The following is a 23119-nucleotide window of genomic DNA, read 5'->3' as shown; positions in this document are numbered from 1 at the left end:
CGGTTCTACCCGTCACACCCTTTCCTGTACCCCGTTTGCTATTTCTAACATACAAATACATGGAGCACAAAAATATATAGGATCGTTATAAGCGGAATTGTTTTGGTTTCATTACAAAAACAACAGCACCCACTAATGGCCCAACATGAAAACGACATAGTTTTGAGTGTTTTTGCGTCATTTCCATGTAAATGAACGTAGTTTTCAAAACATTGCCGTGTGAACGGGAAAGATTTCCGAAAAGAAAACACGAAATTGATGCGTTCAAGAGAGACAGAAACGAAACAATTAGCCAAGGGTAGAGCAAATTTACCTGTCGCATGTAAGTTCTATTTATGTTTTACCTGAATGAAAATCTGTGGCATCAGCGTCCGCAGCATTTCCGTTGGCTGGGAAGCAACTTTGCGTCACGGCAAATGTCACGATGCATCGACACGCAGAACAATAACTTCCTCTCAAGCTTTCACAGAGAGAGAAAAAAAAAATGGCAAACCCACATACTTAGTTCTGCTGCTCATGCCATGAAAGCACCATCCCTTACAAACATGGCACCATTGAAATGGGATAAACGGTATCCGTGATGCCGCACGCTCACAATGCATTGTATCTTTGCGGATGACGAACATAAGAGTTGGACCATTATATCAACGGTATCGGCAGCCAGCTGGGGCACCATCAAACGGAAGAGTTCGAGCTGACGTGCCGTCACAAGCGCGCAGTCACTCGAAAGTCTCGCTAAGCAGCGGCAATTAGTGCTGCCATCCCCCGTCTGAGGCGGGATGTTTTCACTCTGTCCACGGGCCTGTGAGGGTTTCTCTGTATGCACGCGTGAGCGTGCATGCACCTTATCTCTGGGGGTCCATTTTCAACGCTGCGAGGCGTCGTCGTCGTCGTCATTCAGTCAAGTGAATCTGTGTGTGACTTGGTTGTCTGCCCGAAGAGACAAAACATCCGGATAATGCCAGATTAACACACGGCGTATGAATACAGGAAGGAGAAAATGCGCCAGCATAAGTCAGGAGATGACACAAAGAGGAGACAAAAAGATCAAGAAAAAGTCTGGAATTGAAAGAAAACAATGTCTCTGCGGTGATGAATGTCAATGTAGGGTTTTAATGGATCCTACAGATTTAGGAAACCATGGCTGGAATGGGATCCCTTAGTATACCAATAATACATTCTGAAGTCAGAGCACAAACAGTAAATTATTCTCCAATGGTAATGCAGTCACTTAACCTCAGTCTAAATGAGTCGTTTACCTTCCCCCTGGCCCCAATAAAGGCAAATATCCCTGAAAAAAGAGCAGAGTGGAGATCACTGAAGTGCAGACCTGGCAGAGCCAACAGCAAAAAAAAACAAAAAAAATATGGCTAATGATGCCTGTGGAGCTGATCAGTTACTGGATATAAGCTCACGATGTGGGTAAGTTTATGTTTGATCGGCTCCATTTCTCAGGCTGCCACACATTAGGCTTGCATCAGGGATAAAAAGGAAGAGAAAGAGCAGGCAAGGCATGGAGGCTGGAGGCAAATGACAGTGTTGCGATGCTGCAGATCATGCTTTTCAGCCCAGTTGATAAGATTTAGGAAGGAGGTTCCTTGAATAGTAGATGACATGAAATATCAAATATCAAATACAAGATGAAAATCAGATTTTGAATCATTGAAAGCCTAGTAGAATATAAAAAAGGATGCAGAGAGCTGCCAAGAATCTACAACCAATGAAACACATTTAGATTTTGTTGCCTTATTTTGTATTTTTATAGTTTTTTTTTATAAAGTAAGATAAATCTGTTCCAATACTTTGATGATCAATGCAATACTCAAGCATTTAGATTAAATGTAAAGCTTTAAAGCCGACCCTCATTGTCTTTCCTGTAGGGTGTGCAGCGTTTCAGAAATGTTGTGTTTTCCGTCGTCGACATGGACACAGAGTCTGAGCGTTTTCAAAAAAGTTGCATTTTTAGTGAGTCCGAGCACCGTTGTTCTGTAAAACCCGACCCCGAAAACACGACTAAAGTTTTTTTTCCAATTTTCACTTGAAAACTTTGTGTAAAAAAAAAGTTAATTGAAAGCTTCTCTTTGTAAAATTGTCCTCACCGGCTACATTTAGGGAAGCTCGACCATTTTTTTGCAGCTCCACCAAAAAAACCAGACTTCACATCCTACGCACAGAATATATATAGTTTGTCGTATTAGGAACCGAGAAGATAACAGGCCACCGAATTCAGCCTTACAAAACAAGAATCTCTTTTAAAAGGTTATCTCCATTTTCTCTCCAAAAGGTCACGTCCATTTACTGCCCCGCTGACTTTAACTACCCTTTGAGGTGCACTTCTGCCTCAGATTCAGACATTTTTTGGCTGCCGTGGGTTTTTGCCGCTTTCTCTTTCTCTCTCTCTCTCCCTCTCTCTCTGTCGCTCTCCCACTTCCTTAGCCTCCCTGTCAACAAGATGATTTGCATTGCTGCTTTTATCCTCCTCACTCAACTCAACCTGTCTGTTTAAAACACTCAAACACACACACACACACACTGTTGGATTCCCACGAAGCGTAAAGGGTGGTAGAAAGCAAAGGAGCTCTTAAAACTGATTAGGGGGGGGGGGGGGGGGGGGGGGGAGGCCCTCTGCAAATGATGAGATACACTCAATTAAACAAGATAGGGTTCTACTGTGCCCAGAGGAGCAGTGCTGAACCGGTAGGAAGAGAAACCCACCAGAGAGAGAAGACTTGCACACTCTGTAGGGTACGTATGGATGCACGGGTGAGTGAGGGAGAGAGATACGAGTGTCAGCGGTGACAGATACATCTGGATGTTTGGCAGGGTGTATTGTTGTGTGTGTACGTCTGCTGCCCCCCCCACCACCACCACCACCACCACCACCACCACCCAAACCTCCCTCTAAGACGCAATCATATGCCGATGACGCATCCTGATAGGTGTGATAAATGCTCCGACACGTCTGTGTCAAAGCGAAGGGGTGATAATGTGTAATTTCTTGGAAGAGCCCCTCAGGGACAGATGTTGTGATATTCAGAGCAAATGAGAAATGGATGGACAGTGGATGAATGGCGTAGGAGGCTCCTGGAGGGAGCTGGAAATGCGGGCAGATAAAAAAAAAACCAAACAAAACAAATAGACTATTAGTCAAACAGACAAACATTTACTCAGACAATGATTAGCCAATAAGAGTGTGTGTTCAACGATGCTGAATATTCACGTGTGTCAGGTCAGCGACATGCAAGAGCTGCTACTGTCTCCCGCTATGTGACATCTTGCTGACTCATCTGGTTTCAACAATCAAGCATGGCACAAAAGCATGGACTTGAATGAAGACTTTTACTTCAGGCAGCATTGTTCACTCCGACTTTACATTTTTTTTTTTATCAATATATAGAAGTTTTGAATCACAATCACTTTGACATCTTAGCCCTTTAACTCGAACTTTGCACTCGAACCCATGACTGAATGCTGTAAATGTACATATTATATTGCAAAAACTGTATGGCATGATGCACTTTTATAGATCTAATAAAGTAAACTTCATTAAAATATTAAAGTGCAGGGAAGTTTATCCATGTATGTTTGGATAGGGGATCCTGGAATCGTTGGTATTTCTGAAGGAGGGGCCCGGTACAAAAAAATACATTAATAATTTGATTAGTTTCTAGGTGTATGCGATAAACTGCCTTAGTTAACACTGAATTATCAACAGGATATGACGTTACTCTGAGCTGCCGTCAGAGGGCACAAGGAAACTGTTCCCAGAGATATTAAAGAGACAAAAGGGTGTATTATTAAACTATCCTGGTCCTTGTACAATGTACTATTGGTGAACCATCTACATAGCAAAGGCAGTGCGTGGGTGTCGCGGTCATACCAGAGGAGAAAAGTTGCAACAGCAATCCAATTGTTCAGTATCTGCAGTTTTTTTCCCGGCTGTTTTATAGCTGAATAAATGCAAGCAGCACCTCAAGTCATTAAACCAGTCGTGGGTTTAGCTTCTCGATATTCTATTCCTGGTGATTTTTCGACTTATGCTGTGTTTACACACGGCACTGTTGTAAATCGTGTTGTTGGTAATATTTCCATTTGTCACGTAACGGATGGTTCCAAGTTCACAGTATTTCCACTGCTAAAGGAAAAGAAAAAATAGACACTTTTTTTTCTTTTTTCCCAGAGAGAGAAAGAGAGAGAACCTGAGCAGCTCCTGCACAGACAGAGTTCAGTCATTTCTCTGGGTTAAGAATCTCCCCTGAAAACAAAGACTTTGTGGTCCAATAAGTGATCTATATCAGGTGACTTTCTGTTTTTGCTTTAAAAGCTCTTCATTCATTTTGGAAAAAAAATCTAATTGCAAGCTTAAGGCCCGAGTTAAAATAGGAGTATTTCATACACAATGCAGCTGTTTTTCGGCTCAAACCGAAAAAAATGATAAGTGAGCCACCTCTATTGACTGAACTTTGATCTACAATTGACTCTGGACACAAAATGAACAAGTAAATTCATGGAGATCATGGAGACCACAAGGCACAAAGAAGGGATATTGTAAAGCCAAATGTAGAATTTGTTTGAATTTAAGTTTCCGTATTGAAAATGACACAATATTTTAGGGAAGAACGTGTGTTTCTTCCATGTTGTGGATGAATCCCAGCAAACAAAGTGTTAAAACCACGTGTCTCTGCAGAATTTCACATGAACTTATTTTCTGCTGAACACACAACGGAGCTGTTAAACACTAGAAATTAAAAGGGACCTGGGAGAGCGACAATGGCAGCGTATGTTACAGTGAATATGAATTTTCCCATAGAGCTCATTGACATGTTTGCTTGACACGATTATCCCGGGACTCCCAACTTTCAAATTGCATTTTCCCCCACCTTGTAGCACTAGCAAAAGTCGAGATTGGATAGACGTGGGTTTGATGCACTTGAAAGACAACGAGAGGAAAGGAAGAGACAGAACGAGAGGTGGAAAGGGTGTCATGGTGTAAGTGGCACAGACAGGATAAATAGGTTTTCATGCATGTTTTCCAAAAGGATCAGAGGTGGCGACTTTATTCTCTGTCGCTGGGAGCCAATCTGTTTAAAATCCATTACAGCGTGGTTCCTGTGGAGACACACCAGCAACAGGCCCGCAACCTATTTCTGAAAGAAAGAGGTCAGCTCCCAGTGAAGCTGACAAGATAGGTCACACATTGTCTTTTTCTGAGAACTTGTTGTTTTCCCCCAAGGCACATATCTTGGCTATTACATGACTTTTTTTTTTTTTCAGGGGGAGGCATTTGTTGTAATTATTCAGCCACCACACAGCATTTGTTACGGTGCATTGACTCTTTGTGCTGCTTCATCATCAGTGAGCCTATTGAGAGCGGCGCTATTCAGGGTTTTTTAGAGTAAAACAAACAGAGTTGACCTTTGTGAAGGTAACCTTGGAACACATTCTCAAAGTCAGTGCTTGAGAATAGAAAGCCCAAGTGAGGGTGAAACTCACCAAGGTGCAATCTTTTGAGGTGACCTTTACATTTTTACGACTCACAACCAGTATTTAGGAAAAATTGTGCATCAGGTGAATAATAGATTAGGGACGTGTAAGTCATTGTAACTTGAATATAACAAGAAATTAATGAATGAATACATAAGTGCCTCAAAATGAAAGGCGGTCTTAATATTGTACTCCTCTCATATATACAACTGGGGTCAAAGTATTGAAAAGTACATATCTCTATATATCGAGTACCACTGTCCAATTGGAAGTAACTGTGATATAGAATAGATCTTGTTTGTTGATTTTTTTTACTTTTCTGAAAGTATAAAAGAATACCGGCCTACATTTTGGTAAAGCTACAAGGTTTTCCGGGGTTTATTTTGTGGAGTGGTCTGCAGTGTGCCCACTTTGAGATCGATCACAGCTCCAGTAAAAGTTGGAACAGCAGTGAGCTCGCCACTTTGATGCCTCAGACCTTGTGTTAGTAGAACTCTTAGTGAAACTGTTCAGGAAGTGAAAAATGTTTTTTCCCCCTGCAATCTTTACAATTCCAGCAAAAACATCAGTTTGGAGTCTCTTTCAATCAGGATCCTGCTTGTGGGAGGTGTGGAAAGTATATTTTCAGTGACTGAAATCTTTTTTGTTGTTTTTTTATATCAGGGTGCATGTTACTACTTTTGAAATTCTCCCTGATAACGATATATAATATTGGTTTTTGGTCTTGTCCCTTCGTGTACACAGGATTATTTTGGTGTAATTTTAAAGATATGATAGGAGAGTATACTACAGTCGGCTATATACTCGCCTGTAGCAATCCATCCATCCTTACACCCATCTTCTGTACTCAGTTTATCCATGTTAAGGTCACTGTGGGCTGCAGCCTTAGAGATTGAGGTTAAACCGTCGACAGGTCGCCACTTTATCGCAGAGACACACACTCGCACAACCACAATCTACAATCTACATCTCGATCCCAACCCCAGCTAACTATGAGGCTAACCAGGATAAACCCTCTCAGGTCATCTGACTTTAACCTGCTTTCTATTCCTACAAGCAGAAGCTGCTTTTAGTTTTTTATGCACTAAATGTTTGGATCAAACTCCCAGAAAACTACAAACTGACTTCAACTCAAGAGTTTCAATAAAGCTTTACTCTTTAATTCCATTTTAATAATGTTATATATTTTTTTAAATATTTTTCACTTTCATTTAGTTATTTTTCAGTAATTTCTGATGTTAGACATTGAGTTGCCCTTTAGCTGAATTGTGCTTACGGCGAGTTTAGGGTCAACAAAAGGAACCTTGGATGCCCGTGTTTGGACTGTGGGAGTTAGAGTACTCAGAAAGAACAACCATTTAAACTCTATAGAGATACAAGTATTGAACATAGAATTGACTGAATTTCTTATTGCTGTAAGGCGACAGTACTAACTCCTCTGCTTTGCGTGCATCAGACTCAAACTTGGACTTTTTTTTACTTTTGTAAATAATCCTACAGTCATTTTGTGGTTGACACTTTTGTCAATAGACATATGGTCTTAAAATTACTTGTCGATCATTGGAATATTTATATTTACATTTTACACAACATCCTATCTTTTCTGAAATGGTGCAGGTTCTGTCTGAGGAACAGCAAACAGCGCAGAGACTGACAGACGGACGCTTGACTGTGAAACCCGACGAGCGGGCAGGAGGAGGTGAAGCTCTCAGCAGGAGGTGTTGCAGACACTCCAGGAGCCTTCGCACAGACGGGAGCAAACACATTTCCGGTGGCGTCTTCTGATCGAGGTGGAAATGGGTAACTAGTGGGGCCTGTCAGAGCAGATGGCTGAGAATCCATTAGCTAATCGTGGAGGAGTCTCCCAGCCAAACTAATGACGCCCTCATTACTACGCTGCACGCGCTCCCGCCCAGCCAATGGGCTCTGGCTGAGGCCTTTGTCTGAATCAGGATGTGCGAACATAAACACGCATGCAAAAAAAAATCCCCCAAAAAAAACCCTCAAACGCAAATTCACATCAGGGACGTCTCGAGACGCAGGGCGGGGCTTAAAAGAGCCCCCTAAAAAAGTGTGAACCGAGCAAGTATCCCATATATCTATCCATCTTACTGCACACATGACTGCCACTTCAAAATATGCCATCTGCTTTTCACAGCACGGAGAGCCGGGGAGGAAAGGAGAAATGAAAAATGCAATATCACAGCTGCATGAATAATTCGGTCTGCGTGTGCCCTGCATGTGATAATGCGCCACCATTCATCTGTTATCACCTGTGTTTATAAACAGACTCTGGGCATATATAGGTATACACACACTTGGGTAAAAGACCCTTTGCAAAAAAATAAATAAATAAATAAAATGAAATAAAATGGGAAAAAAAATGGAAAGAAACAGAGGAAAAGATGGGGGCAAATGTCAGGCAGCAGATGCAGTGACAGCAGTGGCGCCTAAACAGGGGCCAACGCTCCGGAGCATCGCGGTTCTCACTGTGGCAAGAAGTGTTTATGTATATTTTAGCACTTCGATGAATATTAAGACGCACTGAGGACCCCTCTCTGGGGCCAAATGAACTTCAGCTGAACCACACAACATTTGGCATCTCCCCACTCGGGAGGATTCACCTTCTTTGTGTTTTTGCGGTCAGAGAGGAGCGAACACTTCCGTGCTGTCAGAACACAACAAATCACCTGATCCATCAGGAAAAGCCTCGTCGAAAACCGCCGACCTCACCGTGGTTGATGGTCGTTGTTTCTACAACAAAAGAGAGCAAATCCACTGAATCGCAAGAGGTCAACGGGAGTCCTATACCTGGAGCTTGATCAGGTCCCGGGGCAACACAGAGACGAGAGCAGAGATAAATACAACCCCCCCCTCCCTCTGTTGTTTGAACAGAGCTTTGTTTCATTTGTAGGACCAGAGTTCAAAGGTGCTGGTTTCACCTGTATTTGCATTTGGACGTGTAGACAGACGGCCAACTAAAACTGCGACGACAGCACAGCTTGCGCTCACTCTGCGGGGGGGCTAGCGTGCAGCCATCGAGGGGCAACCCCACCGAGAAGGCGTTGACAGCGCTTTGAAATACAAGCTAATAGGCCGTTAGACAATAGTAAGATTTGGGGGGGGGGGGGTAAAAAAACGGAGAAATGTGACAAGCGGTGTTTGCTGTTAGTGAACGCCTGTCGTACTTTGTCCCAAAAGAAACGGAAGAAAGGAGGGAGGAAAAAAAAACTAAGGAAGAGATTTTGTGATTAGGTACAAAATGATGAGGTCTTTTTAAGTTTGCTTTTTCAAGTTTTATCCACTCTTTGATACATTTTTGATCACAGCTACATCCCCTGCGGGGCGTTAGACACACATTTTCCTGGTGTCAAGCCTTCATCTGCAGTCGCCGTCTCATCAGCTCCCTGCACGAGCGGCCGTGCACAATGATGTGTGTGTGTGTGTGTGTGTGTAGAGGTGGACCACTTTCCCCAACAGAGCCTGGAGGACAGAGCACAGACAGGAGACTGTGACTGTTACCAAGCCTCTGACGGGAAGGGATGTAAGGTCAGGTAAAAGGAGTATAGTCATGCATGCGGCACTCTGCTGGTGCCAAGTTGCCTTTTGGAGCTTTTGTTTTGAGATATAAGCGTGCAAAAATCTAAATGATGGAGGCAGCGGAGGGATATGATGGAGTCAAAATAAAGAGTTTTGGTAATGCACGCCAGCTGGAGCTGGATCTTAAAGTTTAGATACATTTTGGGAGATGTTTGCCATGGATTTGGTCATGTATGGCACCGTTTCTCCGCTGGCTAATTTGTGCGATATAGACACGCACTCGTCTCGGGTGTGTTTCTGCCACCATGATACTGTAATTCAAATCTTTCCAGCAGCATGGGATAGATTTCGAGGATGGAAGTACGAGGGCTGAGCTCCAAGCCATCTGGTCCTTGTGTAACTGGAGGGAAAGCTGTGTCCTCAGCAGTAGGTCGAGTACATTCTCAGTGGCTGCCGCGCTCTGCCAAAGGCTCTCTTGTCACCAATTCCGTTTGTGATTTCAGCGCACGGCAGAGGAGTGTAAGAACGTCGAGTTCGTGACCCCGGCGCTGCGGCTCTGCAACCCCTCGATGGTTGATGAGGGTATGTCCGTGCTGGATTTGTCAGGTTGGGACCGTCCGTGGGCTGTGGGGGAATCTGCAGATGAATTTGAAGCAGGGTCGGACGACAGGTGGTACGAGGAAGGGTCCCCGTGAGCAACTAGCGCACACTCTGACTTTGAATCCTGAAATATTTTAAGAACTTTTTTTTTTAACTTCCCTGCTTCAATTTTGAGAATATGCAACCGTATATGTACAAACTGAACAAAAAAACCCCCCCAGTATTTATGATTAACACAGTTCTACTGTGAGTCAATTCTATGACCTGCATCAATTTGCACTGAAATTCCTCCTACATGACATTCTTCTCGTGGATGTAGTCAAACTTTAAAGTTTGCACAAATCATTTGGACTGCAGCACTTTTCCTCCAAAGGAAATTAATTACACAAGATCAGGAGTCATTGTTGGCTATACTCTTTTCCTTGATGCTGTCGAGTGCATCATCCTCTGGAGGAGATCCAAACGCTTCACTTTCAACCTACTTCCCTGACATTACATAACTTATTTTGCTGTGAAACGCTATGGAAATGTTTAAATTTCACATTCTACATATTGCCACCAGTGACAGGAAGCCAGAGAAAATGACGATGCCTCCAATGTGTTTAATGATAAGTTGGGCTTTACGTTCAAGTCTTCATTTCTCTCCATTCCCAACCAGCTTAGCTTAGCTTTCCTATAAAGTGTCCAACAATAAATTGGCCTTTTGTGCTTTCCTTTCAGTAACGTTGTATTTTTTGGCTTCAGGTCATGAAATCATTTGAGATTTTATGTTTGGATTATTGCACAGGCTGAAAATAAACATTTCACACACATGTGAACACTTTGATAACACCACTGACTAAATACTTGGAGTTTTTACAAACTTCCTTTTGAGCCGTCTGAAATGGCTCCTTTCCCTTCAATATTGTTGAAGAAAAATTAACAGCCAGCTACTTTTAGAACACAATTACAAAAGGCACCAACATTGTTTAGTATACATCATATGGACTCTATCATGATCAAAAAGTCCCATTAGAATATATTATTGTGTTGTTTGACACTGAACCAATGTATTCAAGACTTCAACTGTGGTTCGTGTGGATTTTGAATTTTAATAGCAGATATTATCTTCCAGATAGTTGCGAGAGTTTGGATCAAAAGGACGAGTCTCTTTGGGATTTGCAGGATGAGATGGAGCATGAGGTCACTCTTTGGCATGGACTGCAGTCATGCAGATGTTGCACTCAACTGCTGTGTCAAAGGAGGATCTCAGCCTGAATGTGAAACTCGCAATTAGTCAGGCTGCGTCACCTCTTGTGACAGGACTTGGGTGGCGACCAAAGCACTAAGATCATGGATGAAATCTATGGCAGGACAGCTGATAATCGACTCCTGTGTTCAGTCTACATGGTTGATGCATTACACAACAGCAGGGTACATTTTAAAAGGGTTTTCTGTCCTTTAACCAAGTTCACACGAATTGAGCCTTTCGTGAAAATCCGCAGCTTCATCAATTCATTTGAAAGGTGACTGTCCAACAGTGCAGTGTGGACGTGGCAACTGGCCAACATTGCAGCGGGGAAGAAAGAACCAAAAAAAAAAAAGCTGAACTGAAATGGACTTTCGCTTGAATGCAATAGAAAGTCATCTGGCAAAAAAAACAAAAAAAATACTTTGGAAAACATTCAAAACTTGCGATATGATTTTGGAAAATCCGATATCTTTTGGAAAATCTACATCAGTATCAGTGACAGCTTTCCGAGGCTGTAAAATCCCATCTTCTAAACCATTGGATCGCGTCCTGGCGTCAGATGAGACAGTAAATACATGAATCTGTTACTCCAACTGGACTTTCTGGAATCTTATTTCCCCAACAAGACGTTGTAGACTCTTTGGTGAGGCGAGTATGGTGGAGTGAATTGTTTTACAATGTTAAGCTTGGTAAGTCATTCGCCATCGCTGTCAAGACAAGAAACCAGAGATGTTTCCAATTGGGGGGGGTGTGGGTGGGGGTGTGTTTTCAGGGAACGGATCACGTAAAGCCGAAAATTACTTTCCTGGAGTCAAATGAACTCATCAATCTATGGCACAGCCAAACCAGAGCTCAAACCTCTGCACAAAGTGAGACGAAGGAATCCACTAAAATGTAAAATAACTAGTGAGTGCCATTTGTTTTTGTAATGAAACCACACACACACACACACACACACACACACACACACACACGCAGAGGACAGAGAATATGGACTGGGAGTCATGACACTCTGGAGGCCGCCATTGTCGTTATTGTCCATCTATTTGCACATGTAGAACTTTGTGACTATGGCTGAAAAGTTGCATTTTCCTCCATTTGCCATTTATTTTTGACAAGTTCCATCTTGGTAGCCATTTTCCAAAAGTTCCAAGCACCGTTGTTGTCCGTTTTACCTTGAAAATATCAAGTAAACTTTTCTGTGACTTCAACATTTAATGCCAATAACAGAGACAGAAAGGATAGCAGGTAAGTGACATGAGATAAATGACACCGTAACAATAGTTGCCAGCACTCATAGCTTAAACGTCCCTGGTTCGAATCCATTTCAGGCTTGGGGGACTTTCTGTGTTGAAAAGTTTTAATGGGTTTTCTTAGATTTCCTCTCACAGTCTGAAAACTACTGAGGTGTGACTCTCATATTGCCCATTAGGAAAGGCAGCCTAATACTTATGGTAGGTTTAAGCAAGCCAAAAACGTTGTAAAATAAGTAGAAATGAAGATATTAAAAAAAAAAGATAAAAACTATTACAAAGGTGAAAATTGAAAACACTGAACAGAGGGTTAATGCAAAATATGAGTTAAAATAGAGGAAATAGCGATTGCTTTTCAAAAAGATAAGGAAAGTCACAGAAAGGTGTGACTCAGACTTGAACCCTTCCTGAATTTCTTGGGGGGCTTATTCCAAATATTTGGTGCATATAATCCAAAAGCAGCTCCTCTATATTTGGTTCCGACTCTTTGGTTCCTGAGCAGTCTCTCTGGTTCATGAGAAAACGGACAATCAGAAATGTATGGGAGGCTTAAACCATTTAGAGCTTTTCGGACGAGTAGTATTTTGAAATCAATCAGTTTCTGTGTTTCTTCAGTTCAGCAAGTTGGATAAAGAGGTAAATGAAGGGATGGATGACATGCAGAACATCACCTGGCCCATTCAGTCCACAGAGTGCAGGGTGGGAAAGAAAACTGGTGTCGAGGCAGTGTCGGGGTTTATTTTGGAGAACGCGATGAGGATGAGTGCTGAAACCAACACAGAAATCCACTTAGCTGGTTTACCATTAGAAAAACACATGAATAGCATCTCCATCCGACATTCAGGTACTTGACCAAAACCTGCCAGGCACACTAAAAATCAGTGTGTCTCACAATAAACAGTCTAAACCTTCTTTACTTCCATTGTCTATGTAAACGTCTCAAAGCTGGTGAACAGCGGTTGTTCCACCGTCTGGATACTGATGAGGCGGTAACGCGCCAGCAGCAAACACTTAGCTCGCCATCAGGATCAGTGACACTGACCTCTTCCACGGTGAGCTTGGAGGAAAGAGTAAAGCTTCCCTCCGACGCGGCAGAGCAAGGAGGTGGAGGGCGCGCAGGCCAACATCACAGTTGTCCTGTTTAGACAGCCGCCACACCGCCGGGGGAGTGCCAGGCGAACACCTTCTGAGCAAGGCAGCGAAGGAGCAAAGAGACGAGCAGCGAGCGAGTGATGAAGACAGCCAAAGTGCATAGAAACACACATTAAAAAAAAAAAAAGAGCAAGAGCAACAAAGTCGTGAAGGGTTGGCGAATTATACAAGGTTGTCAGCTTTGGATAAATACGATTAAAATTTGCGGCGCGGACCAGAGATGAGCCCGGGTGACGGAGAAGGGCAGCGTGCCAGTAAAGCATGTCACGAAACAGAAATCCATCACTTCCCATTCCCTGCCTCGGTGGACTTCAAAGACGGGCCCTTGAATCACGCAGCCAGTGAACCGTGCAGGCACCTTTGCATGGCAGCGGAGAGGCAGTATCATGTGCACGTGAAGTGTGGGGATGTGTGCAGTTCACACAGGATGTCCCCCGGTCTATTCCTGGCAGTCTGAGTACATGTATACACCAGAAGTCTTATGTTCCACAAATAATCAGTAAACGGCTCCTTTTACATGTTTGGGCCGAGGACTTATACCCAACAGCGGGTTGTTGAATGAAATCTTATATACAGGCATTTCAACATAGTCACTACCAGTCAAGAAGCCCATCTGTAGAACTGAGGGCAGCCCACAGTGACATAAAACAAACTTAGGGCTCCCATTTTCAACTAAGATTGTACAAATTCACTCTTTGTTTTTGATGGATATTGTCTTACTTGTTTTACTTTTTTTTTTTTTTTGCTCTTGATATATTTGTTCTCCGTTTTCAATTCTCCAACTCTGATGTTGGTGTGCTTGTGAAGAGCAAACGTGTCATAATAGGATGTGTTCACCTACGTCTGCATATAAAGTACAATTACCCACTATCATGTTGCAACTAGTAATGTGATAATGGCCAATAAGGTGACAACTCGTCAGTATTGTAGTAGGTTAAAACAGTATTGAAGTACCATTAAATAATCTTGTAAAAATGTAGTAACTGTAGCCAATATTGGATAAATGCATAAATATTGTCACTCATTACAACTGGCCAACCTGCTCGTGTTACATTGCAGAAAAGGGTAGCCAGAATCTAAGATACAAACATTAAATAAAGAAAAACAAAGAAAAAAAACGTGAGATCGTGAAAAAGCAGAGGCAGGCAGCAGTGCGTGTGACTATATAAAAAAAAAAATCAAACCTCTCCTGGACTATCTCAATCAGCATGAAGGACTCCCAGGCTGCCATGTCACTTTTGCTTTCATCAAAACCTGCTCTGCACCGCTTGACACACACTGCAGTATGCAGCCATGCACAACACACACACACACACACACACACACACACACACACACACACAAAACACGTCTGCCACACTAGACCGCGCAGATGATGAGCTTGTGGGAGGCAAATCCACCTCCATTCTGTTAAAGCTCAGCGAGTCGTCACAGAGCTCCCAAACCAGGCCGAAGCGTTCCGAAGTAGGCCAGACCCGGGACGAAAGACTGACGCATTAAACTATTTACCCCCTTGCCCATAGGGACAATATATGATCCTTTCAGGACCTGGCAACCAGTTAAATATGTTTGTATTTATTCAACCCTGTGACACGGAACCAACAATATACAACTGTGTTTTATTCTTCAATGGAATTTTAAATGTGAAAAGGAACTTGGACTTACGACCAATACTGAATGAACTGAAGGGACAATACCTGGAATCCTACATATCTAATCTTGAACAATTAGTGTGTGTTGGGTTGCGGTTTCAGGCATGCGTGCATGGCTGAGAGTAAAATTACGATCAAGTGCCGCCTCGGCTAATACGGGAAGCCTCGGCTGTGTCGTCGAGGAGTTGAGAATTCAGCTCCGACGCCACAATGAGCAGCGAGCGCTGGATACCAAGTGGCTGTGTTGCCTCAGACTTAATCTGCTGTTGTTTGCACTGCTGCTTGGTTAACGCTCCTTATTCTCTGCTTGGCACATAATTACTGCTTCCCCACAGGATCCAGCATGGCAAGAAACCCATTCAGCCTCACATATCTTTGTGCCTGTGTGTGTGTATAGTGACAGAGAAGCTGTTGTTTTGCGAAAGTTTTTGAAAAGTTAGTGAGAGGAAGTACTCTGTGCGTGCGTGTGTGTGTGTGTGCGTGTGTGTGTGTGTAGCAGAGTTGTCTCCAGGGAGTAAAATAGGTGTTCATGTTCAGGTGCTAGACAGAATTAGGATGTTGTTAAACACATGCTGGTTGGGAGCAAACACACACACACACACACACACGCACGCACGCACGCACACACACACCACCACCATCATCATCGTCCCTCCCTTCCTGCACACCAAGTACACACAATCTTACACAAACACACACGAGGTAGCGACAGCGCCCTGGTGAATCAGCAGTAATCCTCTCGTCCATGTGTGATCGTGTCTGTGGGAATCATGACAGACACACGCGCACACGCACACACATACACACAAAACTAATAATCCTCTGGCACCTTGGCCCTGCACCAAACCCCACACTGACACCGATCCCCGACCAGCGCTCGTTGCTTAAAGGAGTTAGAAATCAGCCGGGGAAACAGATGGATCACCACCCACAGCTGATCTGCGCTCAGCTGAGGCTCCGATAATAAAGCGCACACTTCCTGTTCGGAATCACTTTAAAACGACTCGATGATTTCCGATACGGAGAATGACCGTGCAGAAATGTGTCGTCGGCTTAAAAACACCAGTTAGAAGTCAATCGAGAAGTAGAAAAAAAAACCCTGTGTGTAAATGTGTGAAAAAAAAAAAGTCTCATAGTCTGTAACTTTGCCATGAAAAGGCAAGCAGGTCTTTCTAATTGAATCCATCAGATTGATTTGACGATATTGCATCTCTATCAGTGTAGAAGAACTCAATCTCATGTGCTGATTGCCTGAGCTCTTCACATAAAAGAAGCGGGGATGTTTCATTAAGGCTGTGATAATTCAACGAGATATACTTTAGAAATCAGCGCACATTCAGAGCTGTGTACGGGATAAAAATAGCATCCAGACAGAATTCATTAAGCGGATTCTTCCAACTGTACGGATACAAACGAGGCCTTGTTACCGAGAAGTGAGGTGGATGCAGGAGGAGCGAGGCCTCGTCTCTTTGTTGCCGGCCTTCGACCAGCCGACCAGCGCCACACGAGTCTCTCCTGTCACAGCAGTTTTGTGTCACTAAATCACAATGTCTCCGTGTTTTTAACATGTTTTTTTTTGTTTTTTTTTTAATGGCACAATAATCCTCAAAGCATTCAACACATGACTGCATGTAAACAAATGAACACTCTTTACTTCACTGACATAGTGATACATCTGATAACTTCGTTCTAAGATGCTTCATGCTGTTAATCACAAACAAGTGGAAATGTACAAAACATCCACCATCTGAAGCATATTACATTTTACTGGCGCTTTGGAAAATATACTGAAATGTAAAAGAGAAATACATTACTGGCTGGAAAGGAATCACATTTTTACAGTTTGAAAAGGAACAAAAGTGAATTGTGACTACATTCGTTCTCAAATGGCACTCAAAACACACTGCAATGAAATTTAAAACTTGTTTTTTTTATCTTGAAAAGAGAATATATTTGCTGAACCTTGAATGAGGAAACAGTGTCATACAATACAATCTGACAAAATGGGATAAATCTGTCTTTAACAAAGGCAAAACCTCAACGCATGTTTTTTTTTTTTTTCCACTTTTGTTCTTTTGTGAAAACATCAACCTTCACCACTTTATCCACTGTAGGGATTTCAGACATTGGAGCAGCTCCCAGCAGACTATGGGTGCAGGGACACAATGGACAGGTTGCTAGTTCTAGTAAAACTCACATCTCCTGCATTAGATATATATATGTACAAGAAAAAAAATGTATGTGTGAATGTACTTTTTCTACCACTGGAATTCTGTTTCACTTGTGCTTTCTTGGTCCAGGTCATGAGAGACACCTGTCAGGAATATTTTAGATATCCCTCAGCTCCTTCGGTATCAGGACTTGAAGACACTGTTGTAGACCATGTCGAGGGAAAGTTTACAAGTATTTCCTCACTGTTTCAAAATAGTGCTGAACCATCTTAATATTTTCAAAGATGTTTTTGTGGTTTTGTGGGATCTGCGTCACAGTAAATGGATAATATGACCATACGTCCATTTTTGTCCAACTCAATGTTTCTTCTGTTTCTCGAAATCAATGTTTTTTTATTTTTACAAGTCCAAAATGTCATTCTAAGTCCAGAGACGCAAAAAAATTATCCACCCTTCTTTGACACTTTATCAAACACAAGATCAAGAGGCACTGAGACTAATCCCGGATAATGAAGGCAGAATACACCCTGAACACCTTTTACAGGTCCATCACAGGTCAAATACAAAGATTCCAAAAAAAAAAATCAACATGCAATTTCGAGTAACCAATTCACTAAATGCATGCTTGTGGACTTTAGGGGGAAAGTGAAGGGACAGGAGAAAGGAGCATTTAAACGCTATTGCGAAGCCCAATGTCAAACCAACCATTAATAAACATCCATACCAAAGTATTGCATGTGTGTAAAAGTGCTCCTGATAGAGAGTGCACATCCACACCTCATGACGTATGCATGGCTAACTAGTTGAAGTCAGGTTCACGTCACAATGAACCATCCATCACAACAAATACCTGCACGCCGGATCATATTTTCCACCACCGACGCCATCGTTCCCCTTCCTCTCCCTACCTGTGCCAGACAAAAGTAAACGCATTCTGCCGTGCCCTCCAGTATAAACACACACTGTACACATTGCAATTACTGCTGTACCCAGTGCAACAACTGATCTACCTAATAACAGTGCTAATCCCTTGGACGGTGAATACATACACAGCAGAGGTGTTAGATGGCGATTACGCCGATAATACTGACGCCAAGTTTCTGTGTGCTTTCCTAATTACACACAATACTTATCGCGGCTAATCACAGAGCAAATCTGCAGATTGGGAATAGAGCCGCAGCAAGAGTGTGTCTCGTACAGTGAAACTAAGACTCCCGAAAAATAAATAGATAAATAAACCGGAACATTATCTGGTGCCATATATCTGCCTGACAAACTGAAAGCTCAGATAAACTGTACTGACACAAATACGAAGGGATAATTAATTGAGGGATATGTGACAGGGCTGACTGATGTGCTTGAGGAAGTGTTAGTTGTTGACTGACTGGATGTCAGGCGGTGACACCTGTCAGTGGGGGGGGGAGAAAAAGAGTGACGACAAGCTGTGCAGTATTTATTCTGTAGCTGAAGTCACATTTAGATGTGCAGGGGTCTGTCTTTGAAAGAAAATGGAAATGGTACGAGGAGATCGCTGGGCCGTTTGCACAGACCATCCTTTAACAAACGTGTTTGAGGAAAGCTCATAAACATTGGATGTACATTTTCAGTACTGAGAACAGTGAAGACAAGCCTAAAACTTAACTACAACACACAGCCTTCAAATTTGAATGATTTGAACTCCATAATTTAGCCCATGAAAAACTGAAAAATAGTTAATATCTCATTGTGCTGCTTCACAAATGAGTAGAAGCAGCTTTTTCATGCGATACTGTTGATTGAACTAAATCTGTTTTGTTTTTTTCTTTGTTTGAAATATTAAAAAAACAAAAAAACATAACTTTTTTGACTTCAACTTCAGGCATGTTTGATTCTTGTATTAACGTTTCATAATCTATGTTCTCCTTCCAACAGGATAAACAAGAACTGATCATCCAACACACCAAGTGTCACTACCGAAACTGTGACTGTGGAATTTTTAAGCACAAATCATCTTAAATATTGAACTTGGTTTTTTTTTCTCCAAGTATGGCGTATCTAGTTTTCAAACTGGTAACACTGGTAACTGATCAAGTATTCTTTTGTAATGTTTACTGCATAATTTTAAGTTATACTGTGATAAATTGAGTGTCTTGGGTTCTTTCTTTACCTGACAATGTTTTAAGTGAAAAGTTGTGTTTTCAGTGGCTCGAGCAAATCCGTCAACTCGAAAAAGGGAACAAAAGTTATCTGTTTTGTCATGTGAGCAGGGTCTCAGTCATTACTTCTCGGAACAAGAATCACAATGAGAGAACGCTGGATAGTTTTACACCTGGTAAATAAGTTTCATCCAAGATATACCCCCCAAAAAAACCCTACACATATTTCACGAGTCAATGGTTGAAGCAAAATCAAACCCATTTCCACAGAAATAAGATGATGCCAACAGGCATGCAACGGCAGACAATCACACACAAGCTATAGGCACCTGGCTTTCCTTCATTTGATCCTGCAGGAGGAACAAGTCCAACAGGAAATAGGCAAGTTGAGTAGATATTTATTTGGCCTCCTTCCGAGCTCCAGAACTCATTTGTGGCTGCTGTCAGACAGGCCGGCACTGTAATGAGTGTTGGTGGGAAGTGAGAAGGGGTTGATAACACGAGAAACAAATGGGAAGCCGGGAGGAGGGTGTTTCGTGCTCCTCCATTCTTTTCTGGGTGTTTCTTTCACTACCGCTAACTGTTGAATGCATAAAAGCTATTCATCTGCAGCCTCTTCCTCCCATCACACCATTGATTTGGGCTTTTAAATTTAATGAAATACCAGATGAGGCAAGTCACACAGATATTTTAAGATTCATTTCCACTGCGTTGCTCACAAGCCGTCATTCCATCGAACAGACCTCCAAATGACCATTAACAGCCACTTTCAGACGTATCGCTTTTACGTTTCCGCTTTTTCAATTCCTGCTTTTTTCTTCTTGCAATCCATTAGCATTTGCCATTTCTTCATAATCTCTTACTTTTCTACCCCAGTGCATCCTTCCCTCCAATACATTTTCACGCTCATGTGTATTGATGTCATTACAGCCAGCGCTGGCTTTCTGATACCAACGTCTTGAACGCAAACCTGTGAATTTTCAAGGAATTGCACGAGGGAGGCAGTTACAGCAAATGCTAACGAAGATGCCTACAGTTTTCTTCCAGTTTATGCAGTCCTTGGTTGTCCACTAATTATGTTATGATCTGTAGGCAAACACACACAAAAAAACACCAAATTATAAAGGAGTGTCAAATACAGTACAATATAATCTTTGAACTCCAAACGTTGACCAATTTGTCCACAGATGTACGTCAGTTGTTCCTGCTATGGGGTCAGGGACTCGGAGGAGCACAAGAGATCATATTGAGGCCTTGAAGCTTTACTAACTCTGGTTTTGCATATCAGACACAAGAGAGTGGCTCCAAGCCTTTCATGAAGTCTTCAAGACTCGAATGAATGTCTATCCATTCACACAACTTCTACATTATACTTCCTCCGCCGGTACTGTTGCGCTGGCTGGAGGTCGTCCCAGCTCACAGCGAGCAAAGGCGAGGTTACGCAATGAGCACGTTCTAATCCATCATAGAGTTAATACAGACGGACAAAGACACTCACACACATCAATGAACCTAGAGGACACACAAAAACGCCAATGCAGACACAATGAGAACAAGGGTTTTTTTTCTGGATTCTCGGTATCCAGTAAAGTGTACCGATAAAAGGACAACCCAAAAAAAACCAAAAACCTTCGCCTGATGATTGGTGTCAGCCTAACAAGGGCACGCAATGGAATAACATTGGACACTGATTCAGATGACAAATGAGACAATCCGTGAATTGATTTAAGATGTGACTGTCTTTATCTGACCTTCAGAGAACACGGTGTAAGCATGTGATTGTGTTAGTCTGTTAGTGCTGTCACAAATACAGGAGCAGACTGAGCGATTACAGAGAGACAAGAAGAAGAAAAAAGGTCCTTTGCTGGACAGCTTGTGCATCATTTGTTTCTTCATGCTGTTGTCTTACCTTGCTTACAAGGTAACTGTACTCAGCTGTACAAGCATGACCAATTATACTGTGTTTATTGTCAGTGTCATAATGAATTTACCATTATTTATTGGAACATCTTGTTGTGTCCTTCCTTGTTTTGAGTTGAGGAAAACGCTGAGTACAGGTTATATTTGGCTCCAATTCTTCTTCTTTTTCTCGTCTGTGGCAGTGTGTCCAAGTTCTTTTGTTCCGAGACATCAGATTAAATCTAAAACAGCATCCATGAGGTGAATATTCTGTAGTGATGTGTCTTCCCGAGTCCTCCCGCTGAGCGGCTATCACAGGCCGGCTCATTCGGGGGGTCTGATTCATCATGATGTAAAATGCTGAAATAGAGTGAGATCAGCAGTCCTGCTCCTCTGACACACTCAATAAATGTAGCCTTCAGGTGGAAAATCAGATAAATCTCTGCATATAAGACTCTTAAACCCTGTAAGTAAAAAAAAAAAAAAGCATGGGGTTCAGTATAAAAAGAGGTTTTTTTTCTAAAATTGAGTGAATGAATGTCATTGGTGCTGCATGATTAGGTTTAGTTCCAATCCAAATAAATCTGTCTGAAACGAAACAAAATGTGTCCATCATGATTTTTATAAAGAGGAAACTGCTTCGGTCTCTATTTTGAGTGCATTTTCTTTTAAAAATGCAGCTTCAGTGGAAAAAAAAAAAAAAACCCACGTCGGCTTACCAAGCAAAGGTAACGTTATCAAAGTCTAATCTCATGAGCAGCTGGTCCCTGATATCCTTTGCTTGGAAAATGTTCTGGAAGAATGAAGAAGAAAGGGAGATGAAGAACGACAGACCGAGATTGCGCCCGCTCGGCGGAAATAAAGGTAAAGGAAGAAAAGGAAACCGAATCATGAAAAGGGCGACAGGAGGGAAAATGGAGGAAGGAGCATTCAAAACAGATGTCGGTCACCGAGATAAGTCCAGAAAAGCCCAGCTCAGTGTGCGCCGCTGTTTCATAAAACAAGCACATGTGACATTTGTGAAAGCACTTGAGAACACAATCGTCCTGTTCATGTATTGGAACAGGAGTAAGCATGGGCCCGGACACTGCTGGGCAGATTACAGAGGCCTGAACAGCATGTGGAGGGGATTAACTCAGGCTGCTTGTTGGTAATAAGTGCAAATATTTTTGCACAGCGTTGGGTGCAGTGACATTTTGTCATGAATTACTCGAATCACGCCAAACAATCCTCACACTAATGAACCAAAATGAACAGTCATAAAAAGTCAGATTTGCAGCAATATGCCCATGGGGGGGGGGCCTTGTGCTTTTCCCCAGAGGTAAACTTTTGCCCAGTAACTTTCGTTTTTATTATCAGAGCTTAAATCTGACAGCAGGGAAGAAAATCACTTCTGGATTAAATCTAATCAGTCATTAATGTGTCATATTCACATTCATTCCTGTGTAATAGTAACATTTAGATGCGAAGTCAGGCTCTCCTGATTGAAGGTTGATGAACGTCTGCACATCATTTAGAAAATACATAAATATTGCAGATCTCAACACATCAGTCATTGAGTACCTCAGGGGCTCTCCTCGTACTGCGAGACCAACCCTCAGAAAAGACTAGATATAAGCGCTAAATTTGTCTGATGAAACATTTCCTCCTAGATAGCACAACTTTGCCACCTCCACTCCTTTCTACATCTCTTTCTTCTGTACTCTCGAGTTACAGTGTGATATAAAATCAGATGAAACCAGAGTTGCGATGGAATCCTTTGTAAATATGTGGGTTCCTCCCCCCCCCCCTCTTTGTTGTGTTTACTCACCGTCTCTGAAACCAGAAAAAAAAAAACCCAACAACCCTTTGTTCAAAGTCTCTGTGGTGTTTCTGTGTCACTCGGAGTGACGCTGAGCAGAAAAAGCAGCAAGCAGGGAGCGCTCCGTCTGGGTATCAGACGAAAAGCAGAGGTCAACCACATTTTGGAAGAGCACACAACACACGGGCACATTTACAGTAG

Source organism: Blennius ocellaris, assembly GCF_963422515.1.
Source record: "Blennius ocellaris genome assembly, chromosome: 23".
Lineage (NCBI taxonomy): Eukaryota > Metazoa > Chordata > Actinopteri > Blenniiformes > Blenniidae > Blennius > Blennius ocellaris.
Note: the sequence above shows the minus strand (reverse complement) of the source record.